A 9,499-nucleotide genomic window follows, 5' to 3' on the forward strand; every position below is an offset into this window, starting at 1 on the left:
ATGGACCAAATAGTTTTAGTAGTATAATACTGCTTTTGTTTTAATAGTTATAGTATAATACCACTTGAAACACTATAAAATAGAAATTTGAGAGGTCAATAGGTCATGCAACCTATTTAATAAGCAACTAGTTGCAAACAGTGTGTTTAATGAAGAGCCTAAGGCTGAGTTTAGAAGGAGTACAAATGCAAATATGTAGAGTGCAAAACCTTATATTTTGTATTATTTTGTATGTATTTATAGAGCCCAGATTTTCTACAAACTTTTCCTACCCACTTTCTATCTGTCCTGAATTAGAGCCACAAATCTCTTAATTCATAATAAAGATGTGTGGCTCCAATTCATGATGGGTAGGAAAAGTGAGTAGAAAATCCTGAGTTGTATTTATGCTGTACATATTTGCATTTGTACTCTTTCCAAACTGAGTCTAAATGAAAATGCAACTACTAGAGATTTCTTGATAAAGAAATGACGGTTTCCTTCAATGAGACAAGTTAATTAAGGCTTTGCCCCAACCATACAATAAGGATAGATTATCAAAATATAAAAAAATGCTCTTTTCATATTATTTATATTATATAAATCAGCTTTTTGTCTCGATACCAGTGCAATTTATAAAAATTAAATCCAAATACCATATATTATTTATGATTAGTACTTACTTGTATAAAGGTGTGTTGTAACATTAATACAAACCAAATACATTCTTACATTTTTGCCCTTATAATAAAAATAGGAGCAAACTAACAATTAGGGGCATTTTGGGGATAAAAATTAGAAAACAACCAGGTCAGATCATATAAGCCGAGATATAAAATAACATTTGAACTTAACTATACCAACCGAACCAGCTGCGTGTGATAATACATGGCAGAGTTAAGCTGTGTTTGTTGTCTTAAGGGCCTGGTTTGGAGGGTGAGCTAAAGATATGTTTTAGACTTGGGTGTTGTTTGACGATCAAAAGACATAACAGGCTTTTACATAAAGATCTTGACAACTTATAGACCATTTAGTTAAAAGCATGCCTTTTTACATAAAAACAAGACGAATAAAGTGAAAAAATAATCTTCATTTGGAGTTTTCTGAAAATAGCCCAAAACAGACTTTTCACATTTTTTTAGAATAGAATCTTTCAACCATTAAATCTTCCTCCAGCCAAACAAAAAAATGAAAACATAAGCTATTGACAATTGGCTTAGCTGCTTCACAAAGTAAAAAAAAAAAAAAAAAAAAAGTGGCCATATAATATTGACAAGGTGCTCTGGATAAACTATTTAACCAGGTATTCAACTGGTTGATCAACAACTAATTTGGCTCTCCAAATGTTTTCATCAAAAATAAAAATAGCTTATAAGCCGTTTGTGTAGGCCCCACAAATATGGACAGCTAACTAAAAGCCGCTGTACTTCTCGGGCTAATCAGGGTGGAGGCCAAGTAAGTCCAGTGTAGTCAAATTGAGGTATTAATTAACCCCATTAATTGTGGCATTAGTAGTCACGCCAACTAAACCAATTAACTAACACTAAGAGTCAAGGATCCAAGGAACAAGCAAATAAACAAACAACACTCTTTTGAGTGTTAATGTGATATGGTACCAGGAATAGTATGTGATTATAGATTAGGCATGTGCATCACTCACCATTTGTCAACGGTAGTTGTTCCTCTGTCTCTGTGTGTCTCCTTGGAAATTTGGGATTTTCTACCACACGCCCATCGTCTATATCGATCTTAAAATAAGATCTTCAAACGCTTTTCTTTTTGGAGATTGTTAATTTATCCTCTGATTCCATAATTTTTACTTATCATAGCTGGGTAATTAATGATATGAGAGAATAGGGGTGTCAATGGTATTCTAAAATTTAAATTTGAGATTCGACATAATTGAATTGAATTCAGATAATTCAAATATCTAATCGGTTAAATTCGGATATTTTAATCATATCGAATAGTTAATCGGATTCGAATTTGTATATGATCTTATTGGATTTGATAAATATCTGAATTCGATCGACTATCTTATATATAATATATTTAATATTTAAATATTTTATATAATTTATATATATGATAATTAAATAATATACGTAAGATATTTATTTTATATATTTATTAATCACTTAAGATAATTAATTAGTTGAATTTGAATTGAATCGAATATCCGAATATTTAATTGAATTTGAATTCAAATATTAATTTTTAATATCTGTCATATATTAAATCGAATTTTCTAATCGGATTTGAATTCAGATATTTCCTGATTCGATTCCAATCCGATCCATTTACACCCCTATAAGAGAGGATATGATATAATAAGTGAGTGTCTGAAAGTTTTATATTAAGGGTTTTAACCGTTCAGTCCATCCCTAGGGTGGAGCTAAGATTTCTAGGGATAGACTGAATCCTGATTATGAATTGATGCCAAATCCATGGACATGATGCGATTTATTAGAGGGCTACTAGTAGACTAGGAAAGGAATACAATTTCATATTTTTGAGGTAAATTACAGCCCACTCATCCCTTTATATTTTTGTGAGTGTAATAAAGTAAAAATTTGTAGAATGGATTTCAATGAAATACTCCTTTTTTTTCCCTTACGTTGAAGCGATGTTGATCGAGGTTGAGATGGTTCGCCAATCACTACTTTCTTTTATATATATACCTGATTGTGATTCTTGCAATATTAAACCTTTAAAACTTGCAAGTTTAATTTCCTGCAATTGCCTAATGTCTCCGTTATTGCTTTAATATTTTAATATTTCTCCTACTTCCTCCTCCCAATTTCAAATTTGGTAACAACATAATAAAAGTTATATTTCCATTCCTTGCCCGATTTGAAGCCTGGTTCAATTGGTTTTAATTAATTTATTTTATTTTCTTTTAATTTTTGGTAAATAAAATCTATAAGATATTTGCACAGGATTAAAATTGAGAATCATGGCCATAGATGTAATTGTTGTGGCCCAATAAAGGTTTGATTTTGTTGTTTGATAGTAATCATTGTTTTTAAAACCGGACCGGACCGGATGGTCAGACCAGAAAAACTGGGAACCGGTCACTTGACCGGTTTCGTTTTCCTCCAAAACCATTGATTTTGATCAGCAAATCGCTGAACCGGCCGATTAACCATTCAAACGGTTTTGACCGTTTTCCAAATTTTAAAATTTTTTTATTCTTTTGTCAGAACGGACTGGCCATTCAGGTTGAACAGTCAGACCGTTCAAACCAATAACTGAACCCCTGACCAATTCGGTCACCGGTTCATTTTTAAAAACCATGATAGTAATCCTTGTCTCCAAATTTGGCCAAAAATACAATACACAATAAAAAAATAAATAAACAAATGGTCATGATATCGCATGTTTCAGATTTGAATATTGTCAATGAAATAATATTCTTTTTGCTTGTGTGTGTGTATTTGGGGGAGAGGGGTTAGCAACCGGAATGAATCTGCTTCACATAAAATTTGGCCATTTGTACTACTAAAGCCAAATAATTTCATTCCACATATCCATCCAAACACCCCTTAATGGTATCCACATAATAAACATGAGATAGTAAAGTCTCTGCGAGGGAATGTCAATGGTCGGGCCTGGTTCGGCACAAGGTGTACCCGTTCTGAACCGATTTATTTAATTGGAACAAAATTATAGGCCCATAACCGTTCCAATTATTAATTGTGATAACGGGTCTGGTCCCTTAATAAAAATTGACAGTAAAATAGTAAATAAACGAAGTATTTTTGTCTAAAATGATCTTATATATCATCTATCATGTTTATCGTTTTAGACATAAAGTATAATAGAAATTAGAAAACTTTTATATATTATTAACTTAATAATCATCTCAAAACAGCAATAACTGGTTTTAATCGAATAAAATCGCCGAACCAGAACTAATATAATCAGTTTGACCGGCTAAAACCGGGGTAACCTCTGTTGTAGCCCCATGAAGGGAAACTAATTCTTCACCATTTTTCTTTAGTATAAAAGGTAAAGAACATGTTTGTGGAAATAAAAGTAAAATAGAGAAACAATAAAGCAGAACTCATTTTTATATATTTTTGGTGAAGGATTGGATAAACAAAGTGGATGAGTATATCTGACTGAGTGAGGGACGAATGCTTTTAATGACGTGGCCATGTGGATGTGGGACCCATGTTTATTTTGGCCAGTCATTCCGTAGCCTGGTGCTTCATAGCTGGCGAGGCAACCCCGAAAAGAAGGTCCCCATCAACCAACTCCATGTGGGTGTTGTTGGACAAAGAGCAAGAGAATCAATCAAATATATCTTCTCATCTATCTCTATCTATAGTCCATTCTTTATATATATATATGAAATGGCCCCAAATCTACTCTTTAGGGCTTAGAGTTGGGTGATCTGATGATGCCTCAGCCCCTGGGGTAAAGCTATTCTATTCTTCTCCCTCTTTGTAAAACCAGAATAAATGAATGCATGGGTCATGGTCAATTTAATGATTGACCATCTTATTCTACGGGTAAACAAGAAGGGGCTTAATATTATGGGAGGATGTTTCTGGTTTATTTTGCTGAAGATCATGTAGAACTCTTGTGTAGTCTTTTTATTTTATCCTTTAGAATGAAAAAACGGGATTGTTACTGATAAGGGCAACTTTTGGACATTAATATCAATAATAATAATAATAATAATAATAATATTTTTAGCATAATTATTAAAATGAATTAATACTTTTTAAAAAAAATATTAAATAGGGGCAAACCATGAAACAAATCTCCCTCGAGATTAATAAATATTGATCATAGATCTCTACTTTTTTTATTCACTCTTATAATTACTAGTTTGCTACAAGCAAAAATGACAAAGCCAACTCTTACATTTTTGCATTTCCTTGTATATCTCGTTTCTCCACTTAACAAATTCATAAATATCTTCCAATCCCGATTTCCAGACTTTAATAGCGTACAAAACTGCTTGAGATACTTGGGCTTAATATTTAAGATAGAAGGCTATCTACAGAATGAATGACAGGTCACAAGCTCAAGCTCAGTGTAAGGTGTAAGGATGTCTTAATTTCTGAACAGTAAAAGGCTTTAATCCATGGACAGGGATTCATCTTCAATTTTGTTTTCTCTCGTTCTAACTTGTAAGCCCCAATAGGCCATGTAATATGGATCGTCTCGAGTGGTCCAAGTGGACCCAACCCAACTGTAGGATGGTTCAATACAAGGACATGGCGAGCAATCAGAGCAGAGAGGGCGACAGAGCCTCAGAGCAGGGCATCGGGATGGATAAATCCGACACGTTATCGTTATTTGTCTTTTTCCCCTGTTCAGTGTGAGTTTTATTAATGAATACACCAACCATCTCCATCGTTATCAGTGGAAGCTTATGGTTTACTGAAAACTGATACATCGAACGTCAGCTCTGCTTGAATGTCAGAATGTATTAAAACTCGGAAATGGCCAATGGCGATGAGTGACCAACATTTTGTGTTGGTGCTGTTGCTGTAGACTCTAGACTCTAGACTGACAGTGATAAGTCATTTTGGTCTTCTGTTGTTCACATCCTCTGTCCTGGGTTTATCTGCGGTGTATGCGTTTGTTTTCCTATTAAACTCGGGAAAAAACCTAACCCAGTAACCTTTTCTTCCTGTTTAATCCAATTTCCACAACAAATTGCGTGGTTTTAGAGTGAATGCTGGAGATTATGAATTGATTTTGGATTATAAATCGACATCTTTTGCCCACTACTGCTTTAAACTCCAAATTTGCATGGATCAGAGAGGGAGAAATGATCTTGGGGAATGGGGATGTGCTGTTTGAAAATTGAGATTCCTTCTTTTCCCAAAGTGTATTCACAATTATAAAAGGCATATTTTAATTGTTGAAGGGAGAGGTAGACGAACACTTCATGAGAGAGAGAGCCTCCCTCTCAAGTTTTTCTTAGGTTTTTCTCTTAAGTTTTTTCAAGGTTTTGTTTTCTCTGTTCGTGGTTTGATGCTATTTGAGGTTCTCGCTCAAGTTCGTGTTCGCAGGCCAAGGCAGTCTTTGGTTTCCTCCTCTGTCAATTCATGGTTCCCCAGCAGTTGCTGTTGATGGTAAGTCTAGTTCGCGGTTATCTGGTTGATGCTGCTCATAGTGAGTTCCTGGTGATGACAGTCTTTTGGATTCCTCCTCTATTAGTTTCGTTCGTAGTCTGTGGTGGTTCGGTGGATTGGAGACGTGTTTATTTTCTTTTGTTGGTGATTTGTCCTCATCGTTTTCTCATTTGCAAAAGATCTTTAGATCCTCCTTCATCCATTGTCTTATTTTGTTCTCTTGAGAAATTGTTCCTGGGTTTTTTGATTGGCCTTATCGGCCTTTTTTGTATCAATTTCTTTATTGTGATGAAATATGATGCTTACGAGTGATTTCAAATCAGACAATTGGTTTTGGCCACCAAGTGGGTGTATCAGGGGTTGTTTGTGACAGTACTTTGTGGTGATACCACTACCCAAGGTTTTTAAAACCAAATCAAAGAATGAACTGGTCAGGGGTCTGGTTTCTGGGTCGAATAGTCTGAATGTTTGAATCGAACGAATGGCCCATTCTAACAAAAAAATATAAAATATAAAAAACGATCAAACTGTTGGACAGTTTGAATGATTCAACTGTCCGAGTCAACGATTTTCTAACAAAACAATGGTTTTTGGCAAAATAACGGTTCTAGGGTAAAACGGAACCGGTCACCTAACTAATTCTCGGTTTTTTGGTTCGACCATCCAATACGGTCCAGTTTTGAAAACCATGCCACTACCAATACAAAAAATTTTGGTCCATTATAGTTTATAGACGCCTTTCTCTCCCCCACTAATTCTACTCATCTCCACCAGAGCTAGTATCTTTTTAACTTAAGGGTTCGTTTGGAAGAACAAAGTTGATATATAAGATGTTCAGGTGCTTTGAAATGCTTCGGATAAGGATAACCAATCGAAAGAAGTTGAGGCGGACAATCCTTAAAATGACTGATAGAGTGAATGAGTGATGGATATCCAATTTGGGCTCTTCTAATTCTTTGCCAGACATAGCTTATAGGCTGTCCACCCTCATAAGCCATCAGTCGTTGCACTTCAGACCTCCCACTCCCATACGGGAACTAAATATATCTAAATTTAGGAATGTTTAAAGTTTTAACATTCATAATACATATTCACATATATAACTTTGAATTTTAAAATGCAATACCTGGCCATCACCTAGGCCTCATCATTGCTAGATGGTGTGATCCTTTCGGCTAATGTATTTAGGTTCCCTCAATCGGACTGAAAGGACCAGCCTTGGGGGTAATTAACAATGAAGAATTTCTTCTTTCAATTGTGAACAGACAACGAGTTGTCCACCACCTTCCCCTGTCGGCCTTGAAAATACCACAAGCCTTTCCCGTCAGGATGCTTCCTCAATGCTCATGGATGCTTCCCGACGGGTTGTCTACCACCTAGAATAAATCTTGGAGATAGGCCATCACCAACACCACCACAATCGTCATAACGGCATTGGAAGCGAGCTAATTAAGGGTGAGGTTATAATGATTCAGGATCTCAGAAATTAGGGGGGTGTAGGGGAAACCTCAATATGAAGTAAAGGTAATGCTCGTGGACACACACCTCCCCTTCAGGGGCGAGCCACGACCTGTCACCAATGCAAGGGACTCTAATCCTATAGTCCCCTAGAATGTAGTACTTCTCGGCCAAAGCCCTAACTTACTCCTTGTTGCGAATACTGTCTAGATCAGAGCGGGGATAACACCCTAGTGTCACACCTCGATGCTCAGCCTCGGCCTGCTCCTCGACGGTGGGTTCCTCAGCCTCTTCTGCACCCACCAATTCAGGGAGTGCAAAAACATTTCCCCGTGGCATCGGCCCTCAGCCACGTGAAACCAATACTCTCATTGGTAGTGTTCGCACTCTGCTGGTCGCGCTGGACCCCGCGAGACTCAACCCTCTCCTTCAATACTTGGACGCTAGACGTCCGAGAGGAGCTCTCGGAATCACTACTGTCGCTCCCATCACTACTAGAAGTGTTGTTAGGAGTACTCCAATCAAGAAGGTTGTAGGCTTCACAACCAGAGTCCAAGGACAACATGTAAAAGACTAAAGGTTCTTTACCTAAAGGTGTTAACAAAAGAGAGTCTAAGGAGTTGCTTGTGGAAAGCTGAGATGTCCTCAGTAGCTCCAAGACTCAAGGTTTCAAGCAAACGGTGAAGTCTCGCTTAGCCAGCCTCCCTATTTAAAGGAAAACATACGACCTAGATTCAATTGATCCAACGACTGCAAATCGATCGGCCTAACAACTCGAACCAATGGGCTCTACGTGGCACCAACCTCGGGAGACGAAACAACGCCAAGAGACGGGGCCGATTCGCCCGTCAACTCTAGCTCAAGGATGCGTCGAACCGGACCCCCCCCCCTCCTGTACCGTTTCGTGCATAGCCTCAACTAGTCAACCCCGATGTCCATCCTATATATAGACCTACGATAGATGATGTCAGCATCCGTGTGGGGCATAGGCGATGCACACAGGTAGCCTACATCCATCATCAACCACTACCAACCACAAGCACCTTCTTCCAACTACCCCTCTTCTAAGACAACTCTGGCTATAAAAGGAATTCCCACATTGATGTAAGAACACACAGACTTGAGCTCTAAATTTCTTGCTTAGTTCCACCCGTCATAGTCCTTGATTAATTTGGTAGTATATAATCTATCAATCATCACCTCTCCCATAATGAAAAGGGAAGAATCGAGGTCCAGAATGGTTCTTGTGAGTTGCAACATTGTTCAAAACCATGGCTCGGTGGTTCAGGGCACTTAGGCCCAGTATTATATTACAAGCTTTCTGAGTGCTGCAACTTTAATCTGTGTCCGCACATCACAGATCATATTCAAATGTGTTGGAAGGATTTACATTGGCAGGAGGTCCTGATTCCTGATTCATCCTTTTGTATCTAAAATTGAAAAATGTAAGTTTTAGGTTCCCCAATTACACGCTTAGTCGCCTAAGACCATTCCAGCTGATTCCAATTCAGATTCTAATTGCTGTCTGTAACAAATGGAAAGGAGGAATAGACCTTTCCAATTTTGATTCTGATGGATTTTAATTTTAATTCCAACCATAAACCAAACGGACCCTTGTATTATGATTGGGAAATTAATGTATAATATTTAGTAAAATACTCCATATAATAATTATGTTTTCAATCAAGAAATTATAGATGATATAAAATTTTGTCCAAAGCTTGCAGGAATTGTCAAGATAAGAGGCTGATTCTAAATCCATAACCGCCACATGTACACTTTTCCATTGAGCCAATTTAGGTGAATTGCTTTTCCTTTTAAATCTCCTGGTAAGGTATATAATCGGTGATTCAGAGCTAAAACAGTTGTACTTGCAACTTCAGACAATCCGTTCCACTCATGAATTAAGTTTTGGGCGAGAGTTAGAACTCACAACCAAAATATCAGGTGGGATAAAATACAAA

This window comes from Nelumbo nucifera, chromosome 3 (assembly GCF_055504915.1).
Source record: "Nelumbo nucifera cultivar China Antique chromosome 3, China Antique-T2T, whole genome shotgun sequence".
NCBI lineage: Eukaryota > Viridiplantae > Streptophyta > Magnoliopsida > Proteales > Nelumbonaceae > Nelumbo > Nelumbo nucifera.